The 10892-nt window shown below is 41.3% G+C and overlaps 1 long non-coding RNA gene across 1 annotated transcript in view; it reads left to right on the top strand.

The window, feature by feature from the left end:
• LOC128790369 (uncharacterized) overlaps positions 1 to 10892 on the top strand; it is a 49208-nt gene that overhangs the window by 268 nt on the left and 38048 nt on the right. The window lies entirely within an intron of this gene.

The raw sequence follows: 10892 nt of genomic DNA, 5'->3' as shown, positions 1-10892 counted from the left end.
GGGAAGCTGAGCCCCCGCCCCTCAGGGCTGCCCCTCACTGGGCCTTTTCGCCATTCTGCCTTAGCCGGCCCGGTCCTGCTGTCAGCGGGTTTTGATTGGCAGAACCTGCCCACCAAAATAATTTAGCACGTTTTCTGTGTGGGGTTTTGTTTTTCAATTTTTTTTTTTGGGGGGGGGGGGGTTGTTTGTTTCTTTTGGTTTGGGGGTTGTTTGTTTTGGTGTGGGGTTTTTGTTTGTGGGGTTTTTTTTGTGTGTTTGTGTTTTGGGGTTTTTTTTTGGTTTTTTTTTTTTTTTTTTTTTTTTTTTTTTTTTTGGTGTTTTTTTTTTCTTTTTTGAGTGCTGGTTCTCTAAATTAGATGGTTTACCATTATCGTGTGTAGGGGCTTTCCAAAACTGGAACTGTTGTTCTGAATGTTACCCATCGCACAGCACCAATCACACACTGAAGCAAAGTATTTCTGGCTTTTTTTAATTCTAGTTTGTGTAAAGTAAGGAGCTAGGTGGTAACCCATAAAAGTCTAGCTCCCCATTCATCAAAGCTTTACACTACTTACAGACTTTAACAGACAAAGGCATACATTTTATTGCATAACCTCTTTACTGATTAGTACTCAACCCCCTGCTTGCTAGTTATTTCTCTCATTCTCATGCAAATTAGTCCTCATGTGCAGTTCTTCCCTCCGTTTGAGTCTGGAGTCTATTTTGAGTAGGTGGTCAATGAGCCAGCGGTCACAATCTCCCACTGCCACAATTACCTTTCCTCCAGTTACTGCAATGCTCATAACTGTTCTAATTAACAACTAAAAAAAATATACAAATAGTTGTTCACATCTTTGGAGGGGGGCACTTCATATCAGAGCAGGCATTTCTGTACGGAAGAGCAAACCACTGTCCGTGGGGAGAAGGATAAAGATTTAATAGTCTGCTCATAGTTCTTCATCCCTTTGGCTCCTGAGGTCACCCTGCTGCAGGGGGCACAGTGCTGACAGAGGATACTCTCCCCAGTCAGCCAATTTGGGAGTGTTTTGAGCTGTAAATAGGCATCTTTCTCCAAGAAAGGAGCTCCTATCAGTTTATTTTACCTACAATACCCTGACCTACAAAATATAACTAGATGTGCATAGAGATCTGATAACTAGATCTGATATCTAGAAAGTATGTGTTACCAATCATCATTAAATATGGGGTTAAAATGACATACAATTCTCATAACTGGGGTTTTGCATACTTCCCTCACTTCCTGTGTGGCTTTCAGGAATTACCCTCTGGAGTCATAAGATGACACAAAAAATTCCAGCAAAAAGGAAGTTTTGAACCTTGATGTTTGTTGAGAAATAAAACAAATGCTGAAAAGGCTCAAAGTGCAAGTAGATTGGACCAGAAGATATTTTTCAAAACTTCATCATTTTAAGCTGATACTTTATTGGGAGTGAATTGTACAAAATCTGTTGAAAGAATGCATGTGGTTTGGGTGGGTTTTTTTATATTGATCCATAGTCTAAACCTGTTGTAAAGTTTTTTAACATCTATAAAAAGTATTTTCAGCTACAGTGTTCCTACACCTTAAGCCGGGAGATGGCACTAGGGGAGCAGCTATTCCTATGGATGGGAGTGTCTGAAAGCAGCAATGCCTTTGGACCAGGGACGGTGTTTTCGGTGTGTGACGCGTCGGCAATGCACAGAGCTGTCTGTATGTGCAGACAGAAGCATCTGCATTACAAAACCGGTTGCAGCCTGGAAACTTGTCCTGTTTTTTCATTTGGGAGTCTGATCTTATATTATTCTGTCAGAGTAGGCAGGAGGGAACCATGCAGGAGCAGTTGAGAGGGTAGAAGTAAAAAGGAGATTGTTGGGAATTACTGAACTTGGATGCCTAGAGGTAAAATTTGGCTATGTTTATGAGGTCCTGTCAGGTACAGCCTCCTGGAAAGTGCCTTCCTTAAGCTGGTGTAGGCTCCTGGGGAAGCCAAACACCTTGGTCATAGGTCTGTTAGCAAGCAGGAGGCTGACAGGGAGATTTGCATTCCCAGGGATGCCAGGTCAGCCTATTTACAGTCTTGGCAGCTTTGTTGTAGCAAGAAAATCTGACAGGACATATCCCATCACATATGCACCTATGCACTGTAACGGAGCTGAGAGGTGGTAAATCTTGTCCTAAGCCACAGAAGAGTGAACTTTGTCCAGGCTTCAAGGATCTGTTTCTGGGAGCAGGAAATACCTTAAACAGACAGTGGCAATCAGATTGACATTTGACATTCTTTGGGGAAGAAGGGTGGGTACAAAAATGGGACATTAAGAACACCCTTTTTCCTTTTTAATGTGCTTGCAGAAAACAGAGTAGAAGCAGACCCTGCAAGTGTACAATTACATTGTTGCTCCTTACAGATGCTGTTTCCAGTTTAGGATTGTGCTTTTCTTGCAACAGTGTAATGGGTCTTTACAGAGAGGTCTCTGCAACTCTGTTCCTTCTGGAGTCATAGTCGCAGGCTGAAATCTCTAATTCTTGTTTTCTGCCCTTCATGGGGATGCTTTCTCTTTGTTATGGTCATCTCCCATACCAATACATGGCCTGCCCCTCCTTCCTGAACTCTGGTGTAACCTCAGGAGAGGATATGGTTTGCCCGAGGTTATTGGTGTAAATTGTTCTCCCCTGCTGAGTTAGTGGCAGACTTTTTCCTTTGACACTCCAAACTGCACAGATCTCTGTTACTCTGTGATAAACACTAGATAAACCTACTCAGAAGTAACAATATCCACTCCTCCAGTATTAGAACTGTTGTCAGCATAACAGCCAGAGAGCTCCCCTGCAGTGTGTACAGCCCTGACCTGAGGCCTTTGGGCTTTGCTATGAATTAGTTTGGTTGAGCAGTCTCTCTTCAGTCACCCATTTTGTTTTTTCATTATTTCCAGTGTTAGTAAGTCATTGCTACAGCTAGAAAGGATTACCTTCAGTGTCTGCTTTGCTGTGAACAATGTCTAACAATGTTTACTACAGTGAGTGTAATTTAAAGCATTATCTTGCTGAAAAAAATGCATATGGCCTTGCTAGATACCAAGTTAGAAAATAAAGGAATTGTAGGTTACCTGGAGGAAAAGTGTTCAAAGCTCTGGGGGTAAGGCAAGTTGAAATGAAAATTTGGTTGGTGTTTGTCAAACTTAATGTTCATCTGAGAAACATGTATTCTCCAGACATGAAGACTGTACAAGTATATTCAGGTAAGAACAGCCATATAAAAAGAATTATCTGTTTCTAAGAAAAGATAATTTTTGCAGTCTTTCATTCCCACTGCAAAGTAAAAGAACTTTTAAAGGAGTTGAGCAAAATAAGTCTCATTGTATGCTTTTTTTTCCTGTCAAATAATTTACCTGCAACTTTCCATGTGTATTCCTGAGCTGGGATATCATTAGTCCTATTATGTCTGCAGCAGCATCTGTTGCTGTGGAAGGGTGTTCTCCTCCAGGGATAGGCATGTTAGATTGTATTTTGATAACAGACAACTTAATGTGAAAAATTAACAGTTAATGTAGCCCTTGGATGCAATTGTCCTAATTTTTCTCAGAGCTTTTTTGTCATGTGCTTGCCTTTGAATGATGTTTGCTATCTAAGGTACAAATCTGAAGTGGAAGATCTGCTTATAGATATGTTCTTCTTGAATGATCAGCCATTCTGAGCAGCTCCCTGACAGTTGTTGCCACCGTGTCACAGCCCTGGGGGTGATTTCTGTCTCTGTATGTGGGTAAGGGAAGCTCCTGCTCAAACAGACATGGTCACCTGTGCTCCTCTCTTTTGCCACATGTGGTGGTGATACTGTCTGTAAAGCCAAGCTGCAGGATCTGTTTAGAGGTTTTGAAAACACAGCGACGGGCAGCACTGGCCCCTCTCACAAAGCACTTTATTTCCTTTTTAGACTTTCAGTCTGTGTTGCAAAGAGTGAGTCCAACTGTTCATGTCCAACATTCATGATATGAATAGCCTAGAGGTTTGGTTTCTGAGTTATTTAAAGCTGTTGTGCTGTCTTTTTTCAAGAAGAATACAGTGCCAATTTAGCATGGGTGCCCATCAGGGGACCTCCATGTTCTTCATCCAACTTTTTTGTGTTGGCATTATAGTGCAGGGAGAGCTGGAATAAGATGCAGAGCTCTCAGCTTACTTCTCCCTTGATACGTGACTCTCCTTAGTGTGCCTTTGCATGGGGTCACACGATGTCAGTCATGTGGGCATGAGATGATGTGACAGAGACAAGCAGCAGCGAATGGTCGTGTCTTCAAGTGGTCATGGGCCCCTGGTGACCAGCTCTCATTCCTCCTGATCCTGGCAGAGCATCGCAATAGTGCTCTCACTCTCTGACCACGTGGAACATATAGGCACCCAGCTGGAGGGAGAGCCATCTCCTTCAGCCTGTGCCAAGGAGCACCAGGGAGATCCCACAACCCTCCAAGGCCTGTGTGTGAGGTCCAGCATTAGCTGGGAATCAGCAGAAAGAGGCACATGGGAGTCAAGTGTGAGAGTCTCGTGAGCTGATAATGAGACTGGGCAGGTCTGAAGGTGATGTTGGCAGGTGATATCTCACCATGGAATGGATTTTGTTGTCTGTGTGTTATCCAACATGAAACCTCAAACTAACATGTTTTTAAAAGGTTGCTAATCTTGGGTGCTGTCCTGAAGCCTGTGCAGGGATATCTTTGTTTGTTAGATAGCTGTCAGCAATTTTCAGCATGCAGCAGTGGCAGTTTGGAGCTTGACTGTATGAGTTGCTCAATAGAGTATTTCAAAATCACTTCTACAAAAGCTGAAGAAGAGCAGCAGTTTCAGGGAGCACTCCCAGTGAAGATAGAAGTTACACATTGAAGGCCTGGTTTTCTCTGTGGGAAGAATTTGTTATGTCTGATACCAAAGAAGGAAGCTTCAGCTACTCAGGTGTTCATCAGTTTGTGTTTACGTTAGCATGAGGCACAGGGTAAAAGCTCTCAATTTGAAGAATTCAAATTTTCAGTGAATTTTGTCTCTTGGTGGGTTTTGTCCTATGTAAATCAGCTGCAGATCATTAAAAATGCACTTGATTTTTCAGCAACATAAAACAGTAATGTGTGAATATAAAAGGCACATAAAGGCACTGGCTGAACATGGCAGACATTAATATACTTAAGGTGTTGCTGAAAGTTGAAAGCATTGCATGAAACAGGGCTGTACAAATTAGGCATTATCTCCCAGAAAAGGACTACTGCCTTGATGTGTAATAAGCATTATAGTTGTATTAGGATGAAATTATACTTCTGTACTTTCTATAGTGTCAGAATCAAAATGAATGGCATCCTGTGTTATGGTATTAAATACTTCTAATAGTATTTTAAAGCATCTCTGTTCAACTAATATTGATGCTTACAGCTTCAGACTTCATGTTTGTTATTGGTTTGGTATCGAGGAGAAAGCCACTCCATCTGGCTGATTTAACAGAGCTCAAATGATAAAGACAACACTGAGATCAGCCCTCATGAACTACTTTTTCTTCAGAAGTGCCAAGTACTTTTGAAGCTAGGGTTTCCTAATCCTAAATTCTGTAGCTTTACTGCTCTTTTAACAATTTTTTTTTTTGTGTGTGTGTAATGTGCAGAATACACATGTATCATTTCATGCACCAGTCACTGGGGATTTGGATACAGTTTTACTAACAAGTAACTCAGGATTTCCTTCACAGGTCTTCAGCTGCTGCAATCCAGTTTACAGCACCCTTTACCTAAAAACATTCTCACCAATTTAGAGTTGGTGGTTGTCTCGATTTTAGAGACAAATTTCAGGAGAAAACACCCTGGAATGAGTGTTTCCTCTAAAGAGAAAAAGGCTTCAATAACTCCCTTTTCTTCTGCCAATGAGAGTAAATTGATAATTGATACCAGTGGGTGTAAGTGAACAAAAGATAGCTGTTTATTAGCAAAAAAGTGTGTGTGGTGGGTGCCTGCAAGGCACAGAAAAGGCTGGAATAAATGCTAGATATGAACTCTTGGAAACTTCCCGTACACCCACCCACACACCCACAGCAGAAAACAAAACAAAACAAAACAAAAACAAAAACAACAACAACAAAAAAAAACCCCACACACAAAACAACAACAACAACAACAACAACAACAACAAAAACCCCAAAAAAAAACCCACTCAAAAATGCCCTGGGAAGAAAAAAATACATGGGCTGACAACATGGCCTGGAAAACAAAATGGCAGCTGGTCTGTTTTGTTTCCAGGAAGGGGAAGAGGAGTTCATGTAGCAGCCTGGAGCAGAGCAGATGGGAAACCTCTTGAATTTCTGGCATGGGTCTCCTCCTCACAGCAGCCATTGTTGGTGGAGTTTAATGTCCTTTCTCGTGTTGGTTCAGCTCCTCTAAGGTCACAGGTTCCGGGCGGTCCTGCTGGGCTCCCCAGATGGGCTGAAAATAAAAAACAAACCAAGCTGAAAACTGTTCAAGGGAACAAAACCCCAAAAAGTCACCAAGAGGATTTCCAGTACATCCTCCAGGCTAGGGGAAAGGAAGGGAAAAAACTTCTTGCTTCAAGCTAGCAAAAAAACCCTAATCCAACAAAAGGAACAATGCAGCATCCCCTATCCATGCTGTCCAGAGCACACTGGAGAGACAGAGACTGAACAGAGCCTGTGCCTGGTGTTCCCAGGTCCAGGCTTTGGTTCATCCTAAAGATACCACAGACATTTCTGGGCATAAAGCAGATGATTAGGGAATCAAGTATCATCATAAAATCACCCCACAACAATGGTGTGAAAGGAGATTGAGAAGTGTGTATTTAAGCTCATGGTATGGACTCATTCCCATGTTTTGCAATAATTGTGTTAGATACTGAAACTGATAGCTGTTTATCAGCTGTGGCTGGGCCTATTAGTCCAGGCATATAGAAAAGTATGTTTTCTTATCCCCCATTTAGCAAGAGGTTGAGAATCTGTCTGTGTCTAAGAAAGTAGCACCAAATTTGGCAGGAATAACATGATGGGAGCTATCACCAAACTGTAAATTAATGTAATGGGTTTAATCTGCACTGAGGGAGGAAGGATTTCTTTAACAGATGCTATGCTGCTTTCAAGAAGGAGAATTAGGCAAGCACCTCCCTTGCCCAGGGGGAGGTATTGAGCTCAGAGAATGTAGGAAGGCATGCTGGGGTGTCTGTACTCCTGCTGTGGTGATTAGCAAGGCTCCTTTGTGATTGTGAGGTTGTACTCAGCTTGCCTGGCTTGCCTTCCTAGCATGCCTTGTTTCACAGCCTTAGCAGACTTGCTAAGAAGGTAAATAAGTCCTGCTCCTATGAAAACGTGTTCTTGCTGGGTGGCTTTCATACCATATACGTGTTCAATTAACTGCTGGTTTTTATCCTTTCAGAGATGAACAAGAGGTACAGTAAGAGCATCAACCTTTGCTCTGAAGATCAGGTACACTCCTGGATGACTTAAGGGACAGACCAGAAGAAACCTTTTAAGTTAAGCAAAGGCAGAAGTGTTTTATTTGTTATCTTCTAAAAACTTAGCTTTTGAAATAGACAGGATGGTTACAGATGAGAAACTCTGAACTGAAACCACTTTTTAAACTAATGAAGCAGTTAATAAGCACTGTCATTTGCATGAAGGAGAACAATTGTAAAAAATTTTAGTGTTCAGTATAGCATGGAGTGAAAAATATGTCTGTTTTTGTGTCACAAGGAGCCAAAGAAAATGCCTTCCTGAGCAAATACTGAGAAAGCTGATACTTAGAAATACACAAAAGAGAATACTTTTTGGTTTTGTGTCTGTGAGTTGGTAAAGCTGAGGAATGCAATAGCCTAAGAAGCCCAGCCTATGGTTTCAGGTGTATATGGCATGGTAAAATACAGAATGTTCTTGTTGTTCCTTGAATGATGCAGAATTCTAAACTAGGTAACAAAACCATAGAAAGCAATTAATCCCTTTTACCTGGAAAGAGGTATTTCTTTCTCTTATTTTTGCTGGTTTTGGAATTCAAAAATTCCAGGGTTTTCTTGATCCTTAGAAAAGAGTTCAGTTATTGCAATTGGAAAGAGCTGCTTCTCTTCTGAGAAGAGAGAACTTCTTAATGAGTCCTAAGTACCAGGAACTCTGGAAAACAATTTAGAAACTTTGTTTGCTTACTGGATCTCTACATGTTAATGATGGGGTGGATGGCAATTCCTTTTTAGCAGCTATTTTAAAGCTTTCTTCAGTCATAATTTCTTGTAAATATTTAAAATTGTCTCATAGGCTCTCTGTAGCCTCTGCTCAAAGCAATTAATGCCAAGTGGTGGCCCCAGACACATTTAATGTTCTGCAGGGTGGATGAGGGTTATGTTCTTAGGACTGGCTAATTAGTTAGGCTCTAGGAAATTAAATACCACCATCCTCACCATAGCTGTGGGCAGAGACCATCACTGTCATGCACTGTATGCAGAGGATGTGACTGAAGGAGACATCCAGTGAGGTTTTCTGTGACAATAAAGTTACACTTTTTGAAGCTGTGAACTCTGTGCTGTATGGACCTTCCTACAAGGCATACCTGACTACAGGGTTTCTTCATTATTTTCTCTTCCTTTATATCCAGCTATGAAAAGTTAATCATGGCTGTGCACTTGAGATTTTTAAAAAGGGGTTTGTGCAACTCTGCCAGTTCCAGAAGGGCTTTGAATTCAGTAACGCTTTTAGCATGAAAAGGAGCTCTCTTTTAAATGGGTTGTATCGCAGGGCCTTCCCTTCAGTGCAAGCATTCTGTGGCTGCCAACTGCAAATCTGCATGAAGTGTGAATCAAGTTTCAAGACCAAAACCCTCAAAATGTGATTGGCTTAAGTGCATGAGACTTTTTCTTCCCCAACTGCAACAAATTATAGGTGCTTTGTTTCTTCACATTTTCACATCCAAGCCTGCTTCACAAATCTCATGGCAACCACAAGAGAGACATTTACATTTACTCTGCTTATTCCATGTGGTGTATGGGGTTTACTTGTGATTTCTTGGTTCTTGTAGCTGAGCCACAGAAAAACAACCTCCATTGTGGTGAGGTAGAAGCATGTTAGGCACTCCTCACTTCTGGTTTTCTTAAGAATCTGCCTTCATGGAAAATGTGCTACATAGCCCTGTCCTGCTAGATAAGATCAAAAGAGGCTGGAAATTGTTCCAGCCTACATGCTCTGATGTACACCAAAGGCACAACAGTCAGTTCCTTTTGCTGCCTAGCAGACAGCAGGGAGGTGAGAAGGAAAAAGGTCAGCACAAGGAAAAGTGCACCAAGGAGAAGTGTTCCAGGTGGCCATGGAGAACATAACTGCTGAGCCAGTGTGAGGTGCTGCTTCTAGCATTGGCTTTCTCAAGACTTTGTGCTGTGTCCCTGTCCTGGTCTCTCTCATGTGCCATTGACCAGTTTTACTCACAAGACCATGAAGAGGCCAAGTGAGCTTCAAAGGATGTTTGTGAGGTTGAGCATGAGTTGAATTCCGTGCAGCCACTGGCTACAATTCATCCTGTGACATTTCTCTGTGCCTAAATGCCTTTCATCCAGCATGAGACTGTATTCTCCAGCAAAATAAATGATGCATGAAAACTAAGAAGACATGGTGAAAGTGAATTTTTCTGTTTAAAAGTATAATCACAAATAACTGTTATCATTGCTATTTCTTTTAACCAGTGCAAATAATCCCTCTTGAAATACTTTTCATGCTGCTGAGGAAATACATGGATGTTTTTTATGGCTTTTATCAATCTGCCTCATTAATTTCTTAGTGTAAGGCCTTTCCAGAGGACTGGCAAAAGCCTTTCTTTTACAACAAACAGTTTGATTTAGGAGTGCTGCTACCCATTATTGCTACATTGGTGGAGAAATTATAGTTTATGAACTAATCTATAGCATCCTCCCAAATCATAGATTTTGATAATGGAAAATTCAGTTTAATGCTCTAATGAATCACGGTCTGATAGGTACTGTGCCAATTAGTCTAGAAGGTAGATGTGTGTGAAATTTGATATTTCCAGCAACATTTGGTACTTCATTTTAAAGTAAATGTAAGTGCCTGCGTAAATGAAAGTATTGCAATTTTTTGTTATAAAATAAATGAGAAATGACAGGTTACTAAACAAGTATCATTTCTCTGTTAAATGTTTGAGTCTTTCCTTGTATCCCTGCAAAAGTCACCCTCCCTGGCATAAGAAGAGAGTAGATTTAAATCTGTGGAAGGATTGCATTGACAATAAGATAGTACTTGTGTGGTGGTTTAAAACCATCTGGGAATTAAATTCCAAATAAGCTGCTCCTCTCCCCCTGGCCCCTCTGGTGAGAGAGGGACAAAGGTAGAGACTATGGCTTGAGATAGGATGAAAAATTAACAAGCAACAGTATTAATAACAAAAGTATGCAAAAGAGAAGGTGATTTAAACACAGAGGCAGACTCCAGAGTGCTGGTCATTGGCAATTTCTCTGAGGAAGAAACAGAACAAAATGGCACATGTTCACCTATTTTTCCCTCTGACTGATTTGAGTGGTATAGAATAGCAACCTGGTCACACACACTTCACTCTCAGCTCTACCTACTTCTGGAGACCTGCAAGCAAAACTGGAACAACTCAGAAGAAGAGTGCTTAAATGTGTTGTGTTTAAAGTCTGAGATTTGGTTGAGAACATGCTGAAGTGGAACAATTGTTCTTGTAATAATGGTGTGCAGTGCCATAATAGTGTAAAGAAGACAGATAGGAAGGCTGAAAGGTCTTAGTGATGTGAACAGCCAAGTTTGCCTGCCAGAAAGATGTCTTTGCTAAACTTTCCTCTCCTGGATTTGCCCTTGCACCATGAAGGTCAGGGCTAGCAGATCTGTGTGAAGGACACAGGTGATGTTATAGCCTGTTGTGCTTCCTCAGTTTCT

This window comes from Vidua chalybeata, chromosome 7 (genome assembly GCF_026979565.1).
Source record: "Vidua chalybeata isolate OUT-0048 chromosome 7, bVidCha1 merged haplotype, whole genome shotgun sequence".
Classification (NCBI taxonomy): Eukaryota; Metazoa; Chordata; class Aves; order Passeriformes; family Viduidae; genus Vidua; species Vidua chalybeata.
This window is presented reverse-complemented; position numbering and strand designations above follow the sequence as displayed.